Genomic DNA, 13305 nt, shown 5'->3' with positions numbered 1-13305 from the left:
TTGATATAATTTGTTTTTTCTCTCTCAAATAAACAGAACATTTCTAGAACTATGAGCGCTATCAGTTTTCTTTTTAATACTATATCAAACATGGCGGAAATATTTGGAATGACTTACGAAGTTACGTATCGGTCTCACACAGGAGTTTGGACTGTAGTATATTATTAAAGAAGTAATCAAACTTGTGATTCTATTTAAAGGACGTATTTAAAAAAATATCAGTATATTATTTGCTTAAAAGATAAATGTACACCCAATTCAATGAATACTCATGCGTTAAGTGTCAACTTCGAACTGACGTGTTTAAGCAGTCTACACATACACCCACTTAGTAATACAAACTTAATACCTTGTCTTTGACATCTACAAATATTTGAATATGAATTGAATAGCACTCACGAATATTCGAATACTGATTTATGGTATTCGTTTCAGCACTACTTAAAGGACATGACATTATATTATAAAAAATTCTACATTTATTTCTAAATTTAGTATTGCAATTATATAAAAACCTAACCTTAACAGATTATATATTTTACATTTACAACCCAATTAAACATGTTTACCACCAAACCAATCGATACTTAGTTTGTTTGGGTATGAGTCGCTTTGGGTACAACTTCACTTGACTCCCTGTCCTCCACTTTTTGTACATTGAGGTGTGGATAAGAATTCTTCTGATGTGCTGAATTACTATGCCAATCAGTTGTCTTGTTTACCATAACTGACTTCCTTTATATTTCATTCAAGAAGTAACGTGTGGTCATGAATCAATTACCCCAAAAGGAGATACAATTTCGTTTACAGAACAGTTCAAAGTTGAAAACTATCACTGCACCAAAGTGCGAATTTTTATACATGCTTAAAATATAAACATTTTAAGAAAAATGTATGACAAAATTGATAAATCAAGATACTCTGAATAGCTTAATAAGTTATATAGTTTGTTTTTTGTCCAAGCTATACATGTATAGTTAATCAAGAGATTGTGCTGGACCTGTTAAACAGCTGTTTTGTCATAGGAGTTTGAACTTGGCAGTTCTATCTATCACAGTATACAAACACATAAACGGTAACGTGTTAAATAAACTCAATCGTCGAGCGAAGTAAATTTGCATACCGTCAATGGTATAACTACAAACTGTCAAAGATTACTTTGTTCGACAATAATTCGGGCATAAATACTTACGATGCTCAATGCACTGATCAAATAATCGGTCAAATAATCGACTACACACACTTCAGATCAATGCTTATATTTCCTGTGCTGTTAAATATCTAATGATATATGTATCTTGATCAATGTCTTCAAATTTCAACGATGTCCCACAATATCTTGTATTTGCGCAGTTTCTTCTCAGACGACGCCAAGTGTATTCTATTTTAAGAATATGACATCAACTTTATTAGATAACTCTTACGAAAAATTTAATCCATCAAATTAAACCACTCGATACTATTTCGGTTTGTGTGTTCCGTGATTTTTTTCTTTTTGATGTATTTTCAGATGTAATCTGCCTAGACACTGACAAATCAATTAAAAAAACTATTATTAATTTATACATATCATTATGAGCATATTTTCTTCTGTATATTACTTGTCAAAATATTTTTTTGAGGTTTCGCTGGTTATACATGTATGAGAGGTTTAAATTGCTATATAGGCCATAGAATCAGGTAGTTTAACAAGTTGCTTCTGTTGTTTTATGATTAAGCTTCCACTCCTTAATTGATTTGCTGTCCATCATTAAATAAGACTGAGTGAGCTTGCAATTTTAAGGATATTTATTGCATTCATGTTGTGGATAGAGGAGCTCATTTCAATTTCATTGATATATGACACTTTAATACTGGTCAGATATGGAATGAAAATGCGATACTGTGGCCAAAATTTTTACTTTCGGTTTAGTGCTTGAAAAGTAGGGTAGGTTCAGAACACGAAATGTAACTGGAAAAGAAGGTGATTGACCCCCCATCAATTGGTGATTATTTGCATGGGTATACATAGTACATTGAGCTACCAATCCTATGGTAGTTTATGGCAGTTGCTCGGGACTGGAGGGTGGTGCTGGACCCGTGAAAATGTGAAGAAAGAACAATTTTTCAGAAGATTTTGAGACCGTCCCCGGCTATTCTATATAGTGCTATATGTAAGTTGTACTTGTTTTATTCTGAAATGTTTAAAAATTCTCAAGATTCGGGACCATGTGGCCCCTGCATGCAAATCAATTTTGGCAAATTTAAAAATCCACTGAAAAATTAAATCACATATATGAGCACTATCTGTCTCACATTTCCTCGACCAAAAAACTATCCCCTGCCACCTTTACAAGATACAAGTGATATAACTTTTTGATATTGTGACCCCTAAAAAACCCTTATTACGTAACACATGATAAAATCATTACATTGTTTGAGGGTCATTTAATTCTAAAAACACATTGTTCAACGGGTGTTAAAAATTCGTTATTGTTCTTGAGATGTATGGGAAAGAACGTTTTAGGGACCGATCCCTTATCTCCTTATAGGGACCGTTTAAGGAAAATTTGAATACTGCATATTGTTAAGTACATCATTTTGAGCATCTTTTTCTTCTACAATGCATTTCAAAATATTTTTCCTTTCTGAGATATGAGTGATCAAAATTTTGAACTTTTGGCCCCTAAAAACCCCTAATTACGTAACACATGATAAAATCATTACGTTGCTTGGATACATAACTATAAGATTAACATATTTGCTTCTATAACCTTTCACAAAATATCCCTCAGTAAAGGCATACAGATGAAAGACTTTAGAGCCCTTTGGCCCCGAAACTTTAGGGGTCAACCCCGTTTTGTTGATATTAAATTAAAGGTCATCTAAATTTCAACACATTTTGTTCAATACGTGTTAAGAGATTCGTTACCGTTCTTGAGATATATGGGAAAGAACGTTTTAGGGGCCGATCCCTTAACTCCTTATAGGGGCTATTTAACGAAATTTTGAAAATTGCATATTATTTAGTACATCATTTTGACTATTTTTACTTCTATACTGCATGTCAAAATATTTTTTCTTTCTGAGATATGGGTGGTCAAAATTCTAGACTTTTGGCCCCTAAAAACCACTAATTACGTAACACATGATAAAATCATTACATTGCTTGGATAAATAACTGTAAGATAAACATATTTGCTTCTATAACTTTTCACAAAATATCCCTCAGTAAAGGGCTACAGATGAAAGACTTTAGAGCCCTTTGGTCCCTTAATTTGAGGGGCCAGCCCCTTTTTCTTGATATCAAATGAAAAGTCTTGTAAGTATGAACTTTTTTTGCAATACATGTGTTAGCAAAATATTTTTCAGAAAAGAGATAAACTAAGAAAACCGTTAAAAATAACGACGTTTTTTTAGTCTCAATTTTCGGGACCAGGCGAGCTTAAACGCCTTTTGAGCATGACAAATATGAATGCCAAATGGCACATCTACAATCTCTTGTCTACAATCCCTGAAAGTTTGAACTCAATATCTTTTACCGTTTAGGAGGAGATCCCTGGACAAGCCGACCCTCTGAAAATCGTTAAAACGTCATTTTCTCAAGAACGGAAATGACGTCATCAAAATAAAAAAATGTATATTAAGTTCGGATTAATATCTATTAGATCTGAAAGTTTCACGAAAATCGGCTTAGCCATTTCTGAGAAATCGCCTGCACAAATTTTGTAAGAAAAAAAAAAATAATAATAGGGAAAAAGAAACCGTACGAAAACAATAAGGTCTTCCGTTGGAAAACGGAAGACCTTAATAAGATTATTGCTGTTATAAATTATTATGAAATCCATCATTTTCTCTGTTTCAACATAACGTTATTATTCCTTTCGCCAATATATGTTTGTATCTGTTTTATATTAGCCGCTATCATAGGTAGCACGAATTTTATTTAATAATCATTTAATTGTATTCATATGTTTATAAAAAAAAACACCCAAAATGTAAGAGAGAAATCAAAGTATCAAAAGTACAGATAGCTTGGCTCATTGGATGTGATTGTAAATGTTTTCATTTAATGACATTACAGGTCTACAGTATGTATGCAAAGACATATTAAGTCATTGTTTATTAATTTTGTAACAATTGCATTAACATGTAACTACAGTACCAATCAGACCAGATCTAACAGAAAGTAAACCCAGACTAAACACTAACCCCAAAGTGGACACAAAGAGTAAATTCTGTTCAGAAGTATACCCATTTAAGCAGACGCTAGATGTGTATTCGGAATATACATAGGGCAGCAATTAAAGGTAAAAGAAAAAGCAAATCCCGAGTATACACAAAGTAAAACCCAAGTAACCCCAAAGTAAACCCCGAGTGGACCCACATTTTTAAAACGCAGACCCAGAGTAAACCCAAAAAGTAAACTCGGGGTTCAGTTAAAGTTTACTCTAGTGTTAGGTTCGGTCTGATTGGTATTGTATTTACAATATACATAGAGAATAATCTTTTAACCAGGATAATTTTTCAAAAAAAATTAGGATCTTTAATGCACATTTCAATAAGCGTGAGGTTTCTCTGAAAACAGATAAACATGTGAAATTAAAAACTCGACTGTCTTGTTACACCGACTTAAAGATATTTGTCATTCGTTCCCCTTAAATTTGACATTTAAATATGTAAACGGTCTGACCGTTGGACTGAGCGCAGAGTTAACAGATTTATCAATACAGTTTGATTTTTGTAGAACAATTTATTTTTGAAATGCACACAGTAGGATCCGTCTAGTCCCTACTCAAATCATTAGTCAAAGTTAAACTAAAGGTAGCGTGCTCAGTCTAAATTATGGCGTCGCGTTTCATACGTAAAACGTAAGGTGATTTCTCTTTGCATCGGACACCCTTGGATTTTTCTCCTTAAACACGAATCAATTGAAAAAATCATGTATTAAAAAAAGTCCGATGCATAGTTATTTTGTGTCCGATTCATCGTGAAACGGATACATGGAGCAAACATTACCTTAACATTAATTGTATAAATTTTTATGACTTTTTAAAATCAAATTTTGTTTCAAATATAACTTCTTTCTAATCATTTTCGGTAGGGGTTGCATTTCGTTTATTAAAAATCAAATGTACAACATTCAAATAATGCTTTTGTTTAAAATGTTCGTTATTGAATTTTCATGGTCATTTTACGACGCCTATATTGTTATTAATTTGACAGACGCAGGAAACAATTTGTTTACAAATAAATGTATATGGTTAACTATCAATCTGTCAAAGTAAAAAAGTGTTTGAAAGTTAAAAAAAACCGCTTACTAGTAAATATTAATTTGCATATTCTCAACCAAAGTTGTAAGATTCAAAATGTGTGCCCGATGGTTAACTCGACCAACACTTTCCGCCATTCCCTTAAATAAGCTTCTTTTAATCAAAGCTTAATCCGCATTAAATTATTCAATTTTAATTTTATTTACGTTTTGTATTAACCATAGATGTCCGATGCATGATGAACTCGTCCTACACTTTCCACTATCACGGTTATTAGTCAACCTGCGTCTTTGGTTACCCCGTTCTAAAAAGTTCTTATCTCATTCTCTAACCGGAGGTCATGCTTCGCAAGCTTTCTATTTCATCCATATTTTAATCGCGCATTCAAGAAGCGAACTGCCTTATTTTGATTATTTAAAGTTTGTCAAATCTATACTCAAAGTAAGGTCCCAGTAATTATATTCACTCTTTACGTAATAACTTAATATTATTTCATTGTAAGAATATATATTTCAATGCAAACTCCAACTGACTTGGATCCGCTAAAGTGTGTCCACCACCTTTCTGAACAATGTATTCAGCCTCTCATCAATTTTACATTGCAAGCTCTAAGTATTTAGAATGTCTCAAGATTACCGTGTGGTGTTTAAATATATCAAATGGAAAGAAGATTGGTGTATAAGACATGTAAACTGCCTATACGAGGATAGATTAGATACTATAACATTAAAATATCAAATCGAAATTTTTGAAAACAATGTATGATTACCATAACATTGATTTATAAACCTTAAATATGTTAAATATTTGGAATAGGTTGATTCAAACTGGCGTATGCGTGTCAAAACCTCCAAAAATTACATTTTTAGAACTTCAGTGCCTTTTCTTTTATATAGTGGGTCTGAGCTTTATATTTTTGTCATAGTCTATATAACGTTTAAAGGAAATCGAACCGAGTTCGATCAACGAAAACGTGGAGAGATGACCAACTATACTTTAAAAAGGCCCTTTTTTATCGCAACAATTGAACGTTTTCGAAAAATAATAAAAGTCCGTAAATTGGTGGTTGAAGTCTCATATGGCATTTAACACTGGAGATTTTTGTGACTGAAACTCAGTGGTTAGAACACTAGACATTAGGTACATTTATAGAGCTAAGATTTTTTAGGTTGTGGGTTCGATTCCAACAAAACTTATTTATTTCTTTTTGTTATCCTTTGTTTAAATATTCAAAAATGAATATTGTTTGAATTTGTGTTTTTGTATACTTGTATTATAACATTATCAAGAATATGTTGTTGGAAAAAATTAAATTTGAAATTGTAGTTTATGACTAAACCAAATGGGCATTTGCGCTTTCTTGTTCTCCCATCTTCTTAGTGACCAACTGACATGGTATACATATCTATTTTGTAAAGTTGGAACAACATTTTGCGCGAAGAACGATTTCAACGAATGTTCAATCAACACCCGGTATCCGTGCACCGTAGCTATAGCCTTGCCATTGCTTACGCAATATGCCCGACTAAAATCATTTTGCCCCGCCATTTTTAAATGGTTGGAATTATTGTCAATGTACTTCACGCTCTGAATAGATTCGATATATTTCAAAACAGCTAAAAGATAACATCTTTTGACTGTATCATATTGCATTTTATAATTATAAAAAACAATCAATAAAGCACAGCACATGCAAAAGAAAAAAAACAACATTGTTTTGAATACATTGAATAAAAATATATGTGCCCAATTCATATAGTGTTGATAGAATCAAACGACAAAGTAAGGTTAAAACACTCGTCAGATACAATTACATGACAAAAAAACATCATTTAAGTTAATTTTGCTAAACATATTTTTAAACATACGAAGCAAAACTAAACCTCGCAATCGATAAGCTTTTGGTTGATCAAATGTCAAAATAATGAACATATCAAAAGTGTCAAAGTAAACATGATTGAGTTTCCTGATTAAGGCAGCAAAAGTGGGATTGTATATCAATTCGAGTTTCTTTTTTATGAATTATGTCAGTAATCAAAATCGGATAAGACAGCAGACATTGCTTACATGTATAGCACTGTTCCTTAAGGTAAAACAAATACGTTGCATATCATGTAGGTAAAAGTACAAGTTTGATATCATTCTCATTTTTCATGAATTGAAATAAATATCATAACACAACTTAAGAACTTTATGGGAAAAAGAGAGAGAGATAACTTGAAGATATCAGTGAGCCAATGTTCACTAGTGATAACCCCGCTTTGATGTGAATATGCAAATAAGCAAAGTCGACAAGAAGTAAGCAGCCGATTGGTACAAAAATATATCCCACGATATAGCATGCCTAAACAAATAGTGTTACAAAATGTTCAAGCATAAATAGTTGCTGAGAAATCTTCAAAAGGGTGGCTCCCATCAGCCACGCACCTCCGTTCACTTGACTCTACACTAATTTAGTGTTTCGGCGGTGTGATACGAGGTTAATAAGTAATAAATGGTTTTGAAAAAGGAATCGGTTTATAATTTAGGTATTCCTTTTCTTTAATTTTACTGCTGCAAATCCGCCTCATCAGGAGTTTATTCGCATTACTGTATGTGTATGTACATAGTACATATATTAGTTATTGTTTAATTATTGAGGAGGTGAGAATATCACCAATATTTTGATTTCGTTTGTAGGACACAATCGGTAATTCTGAGAAAATTTGTCTACATTCTTGTTCTCTTGTAAGAATGTGCCAGTATTTAGTCAGTTTTTGTTTAAGATGCCGTATGCCTGGGTTATATTTGGTGACAAAAACTAGAGGAATTTTTCGGTTTTTAGTTTCGTTTTTATTTTTCAATGAACTGTCTCTGCTATAGTTTGCAAGTACACATTGTATACTTGTTTTGATTTCTTTTTCACTGTAGCCTCTTTTTAAAAGATGCATTTCAAATTCACGTAGAATACTAAGTAGAGTATTTTCATTGCTTGTATTTCTTAAATGGCGTATAGTTTCGCCTTTGATAAATCCTTTGAAAACAGAGGAATTATGAGCACTGCTACGTTCCAAATATTGGAATGTATTTGTTGGTTTTATATAGGTTTTGAAGTCAAGGATTAGATTTGATTGAAATCTATTTCCTTTAAACACCGTTGTATCGAGGAAATTAATTTCTTGTGTAGAGAATTCATACGTGAATTTGAGTAAAGGGTGATGCGAATTGGCTATTGCGAACAATTCATGAATTTCAGTTTCAGGTCCATGAAAAATAATAAATCCGTCGTCGCGATAGCGACCGTGATATATAATGTTATCTTTCCCCGCAAATTTGCAGACGATTTCATTGGTGATTTGGTGTAAGCGAATATCGCATACAGATGGGGAGCATTTAGAACCCATGGCGCATCCTATTATTTGTCTATATAAAACTGAATTAAATTCAAAGATATTGTTTTCTAATACCAGCCTTAAAAGAAAACAAAGATCTGTTGTGGGGGGAGCTGGAATCGCGTATTCTGATTTATCAAAATCAGCGTAGGCTGTCTGAACTGCCGTAATTAGCTCCTCGAAATGCATATTTGTGTAGAGTGATGTTACATCATAACTGACCAACAGGCAATCTGCGTGTGGTCTTAGATGTTCAAGTTTAAGGATAAAGTCCGAGCTGTCCCTGATATACGTGCTTAATGTTTGCACAATTGGATTTAGAAAATAATCTACATACTGACTTATGCGTTCGGTGGGTGATCCTATTTGAGAAATAATAGGTCGACCCGGTGGAATAATTGGTACATTGCAGCATCCATTATTTTTGATTTTATTAAATGTCTCAATATTGAGCTTATGTATTTTTGGGAGCAAATACAGTCTCCCTAACCTCGTGTTTTCAGCTTTCCGAAGAAAGTCAAAAGATACCTTGTCAAGTACACCGTTATCATTCATTTCTGATAGTTTATTCATGATGCTTTCATTAAGATGCCTAAAGTTAGGATCAGTAATTTTGCAGTAGTATTTGCTATTTAACTGACGTTCACCTTCTTTGATGTAATCACTTTTGTTGAGTATAACACACATGTTATTTTTGTCAGCTTTTTTAATAATAATGTCTTTTCTGCCTTTTAATGTGTTTAGCGCTTTGCGTTCCAAAGCGCTTAGATTGTCAGTTGTCTTACGAATTTCCATAGATGACAATTCTAGTTTTGTTTTGTCAATATAGTTTTGTATGGGATTGTTCATCATTGCAGGTTGATAGCCACTTTTCATGCGAAAGGGGTGAATATTGTTGTCATTATTTTGATCATAGAACATGTATCTGCATTTTAATTTTCTGGCGAATTCATTGAAATCGCGCATTATTTGCTGTTTAACATGAAGAGAGGTAGGTGATGGTACAAATTTAAGACCTCTAGCCAGAAGTAAGTAATCGTTATCTGACAATTTGTCAGGCGTGAGATTAAAAACATGTTCCCGTGCTATACGCACTTTGTTTCTATGCTCTCTATTTTTCCGAGCTGTGTTATTAAATGATCGGTGTTTTTTGGATTTGGATTTTGCGTTTCGATTGAAACGACGAGCCATTCTGTAGTTGAATGACTACTGACCTGACAATAAACTAATTCCCAAACTGTGGGAGGAGCTTGCAGAAAACTGAGCTCCAATCAAAACTTAAGGCATAGGCATTATTTTGACAATACGAATTTAATAGCACTCACATTTTTATGCAATATAGGTAAATCCTAAATTGAAAGCATTGCGATACGCAATGAGCTATTGTTCAATGCTGTAATACAATTATAAACCACATTATGAATGATAGAAGAGTTTGTTTTAAAATACAGTAAGGTATACTGTCACATGATTGTTTGAGCTATTAAATTTCTTTTAATAACACAGCTCGGAAAAATAGAGAGCATAGAAACAAAGTGCGTATAGCACGGGAACATGTTTTTAATCTCACGCCTGACAAATTGTCAGATAACGATTACTTACTTCTGGCTAGAGGTCTTAAATTTGTACCATCACCTACCTCTCTTCATGTTAAACAGCAAATAATGCGCGATTTCAATGAATTCGCCAGAAAATTAAAATGCAGATACATGTTCTATGATCAAAATAATGACAACAATATTCACCCCTTTCGCATGAAAAGTGGCTATCAACCTGCAATGATGAACAATCCCATACAAAACTATATTGACAAAACAAAACTAGAATTGTCATCTATGGAAATTCGTAAGACAACTGACAATCTAAGCGCTTTGGAACGCAAAGCGCTAAACACATTAAAAGGCAGAAAAGACATTATTATTAAAAAAGCTGACAAAAATAACATGTGTGTTATACTCAACAAAAGTGATTACATCAAAGAAGGTGAACGTCAGTTAAATAGCAAATACTACTGCAAAATTACTGATCCTAACTTTAGGCATCTTAATGAAAGCATCATGAATAAACTATCAGAAATGAATGATAACGGTGTACTTGACAAGGTATCTTTTGACTTTCTTCGGAAAGCTGAAAACACGAGGTTAGGGAGACTGTATTTGCTCCCAAAAATACATAAGCTCAATATTGAGACATTTAATAAAATCAAAAATAATGGATGCTGCAATGTACCAATTATTCCACCGGGTCGACCTATTATTTCTCAAATAGGATCACCCACCGAACGCATAAGTCAGTATGTAGATTATTTTCTAAATCCAATTGTGCAAACATTAAGCACGTATATCAGGGACAGCTCGGACTTTATCCTTAAACTTGAACATCTAAGACCACACGCAGATTGCCTGTTGGTCAGTTATGATGTAACATCACTCTACACAAATATGCATTTCGAGGAGCTAATTACGGCAGTTCAGACAGCCTACGCTGATTTTGATAAATCAGAATACGCGATTCCAGCTCCCCCCACAACAGATCTTTGTTTTCTTTTAAGGCTGGTATTAGAAAACAATATCTTTGAATTTAATTCAGTTTTATATAGACAAATAATAGGATGCGCCATGGGTTCTAAATGCTCCCCATCTGTATGCGATATTCGCTTACACCAAATCACCAATGAAATCGTCTGCAAATTTGCGGGGAAAGATAACATTATATATCACGGTCGCTATCGCGACGACGGATTTATTATTTTTCATGGACCTGAAACTGAAATTCATGAATTGTTCGCAATAGCCAATTCGCATCACCCTTTACTCAAATTCACGTATGAATTCTCTACACAAGAAATTAATTTCCTCGATACAACGGTGTTTAAAGGAAATAGATTTCAATCAAATCTAATCCTTGACTTCAAAACCTATATAAAACCAACAAATACATTCCAATATTTGGAACGTAGCAGTGCTCATAATTCCTCTGTTTTCAAAGGATTTATCAAAGGCGAAACTATACGCCATTTAAGAAATACAAGCAATGAAAATACTCTACTTAGTATTCTACGTGAATTTGAAATGCATCTTTTAAAAAGAGGCTACAGTGAAAAAGAAATCAAAACAAGTATACAATGTGTACTTGCAAACTATAGCAGAGACAGTTCATTGAAAAATAAAAACGAAACTAAAAACCGAAAAATTCCTCTAGTTTTTGTCACCAAATATAACCCAGGCATACGGCATCTTAAACAAAAACTGACTAAATACTGGCACATTCTTACAAGAGAACAAGAATGTAGACAAATTTTCTCAGAATTACCGATTGTGTCCTACAAACGAAATCAAAATATTGGTGATATTCTCACCTCCTCAATAATTAAACAATAACTAATATATGTACTATGTACATACACATACAGTAATGCGAATAAACTCCTGATGAGGCGGATTTGCAGCAGTAAAATTAAAGAAAAGGAATACCTAAATTATAAACCGATTCCTTTTTCAAAACCATTTATTACTTATTAACCTCGTATCATACCGCCGAAACACTAAATTAGTGTAGAGTCAAGTGAACGGAGGTGCGTGGCTGATGGGAGCCACCCTTTTGAAAATTGAAAATTTAGGCAACCAATAAACAAAGTCGTCATTTAAGGGGAAGCTGACGTCCGATTGGTACAAAAATATATCCCACGGTATGGAATGCCTACACAAACAGTGCGTTAAAATTTTAAACAACTGCAATTAATAGTTGATGTGAAAAATGCAACAGGAATTTTTCGTTACGGACAGACAGACAGACACACAAGGGTATAACAGTATACCCCATTCTCCTTCGGAGCGGGGGTATAAATATAAAAGGTAGATACCAGCAAAATGATCGATGTGAATATTATCTGTATAAGATACAAGCTAGAAATTATTGATGTGAAAATTGTTCATGCATGTATTACATGGCGCCCGCGCGGTTGTGTGTGTGGGTGTGTGTGCGTGTTTTACTTTTTCTTTTTTTTGAGGGGGGGGGGGGTCAAGAAAGATTTGAACGTACACCTTCTTTGTTTCAGGTGTCCTAAATAGCATCATATCTCAATAGGACCTTCATGTGTAGCTAACTTAAAACAAAATGTGAAAAACTAATAATAATAGATAATTTGAAGCCACTTACCTTCGACTTGTTTAAAAGTGGTCTTCCTCTTAAAGAAAGAACAGCGTAAAAAAGGACGATTTAAATTTGCGAGTTATCAGAATCCGAAATTCCAAGAATTAAATAGATACTTAGAAAGATAGGGTTTTACATAATGTATCCATTGTATTTTATTTACCTATACCGGCACGATGTTTTTGTTCTCTTGCGGCGTGTCGGCTATTTTTGTCTGTTTATCATATAATGATTTATCAAGTCATAGGGGCGGGTAATATATCCTGCACAGCATTTTTTGGTTCAACTTGATGATAAACTTATTGTTGAAAATAACGTTGCGTTATACAAGTAAATTGGCAGTTTATTTTAAACTGTACATTGTGTCTACTCTGTATAGTCATTTAATTTGATTTTTGTTGACTCCCATGCAGTCTGAACTTCTATATATAATATGAATTTCAATGTTGTCATAATGTATAGAACATTAACCTAAATCCTTACACACATTACTATTTGATTTACTTCACAGAGAGAGAGAGAGAGAGAGA

The 13305-nt window shown here is 33.4% G+C and overlaps 1 protein-coding gene across 2 annotated transcripts in view; it reads right to left on the bottom strand.

Moving 5' to 3' along the window:
• LOC105318899 (uncharacterized) overlaps positions 1–12929 on the bottom strand; it is a 47783-nt gene extending 34854 nt beyond the window's left edge. For both annotated transcript variants that reach the window (XM_034460676.2, XM_034460678.2), the window contains exon 1: positions 12782–12929. The gene's annotated coding sequence lies outside the window, so the exon portion shown is untranslated. The remainder of the gene's footprint in view (positions 1–12781) is intronic.
• Between the last annotated feature and the right edge of the window lie 376 nt (positions 12930–13305).

This window comes from Magallana gigas, chromosome 9, assembly GCF_963853765.1.
Source record: "Magallana gigas chromosome 9, xbMagGiga1.1, whole genome shotgun sequence".
NCBI classification, from domain to species: Eukaryota; Metazoa; Mollusca; class Bivalvia; order Ostreida; family Ostreidae; genus Magallana; species Magallana gigas.
Note: the sequence above shows the minus strand (reverse complement) of the source record. Positions and strands in the feature narration are given on the sequence as shown.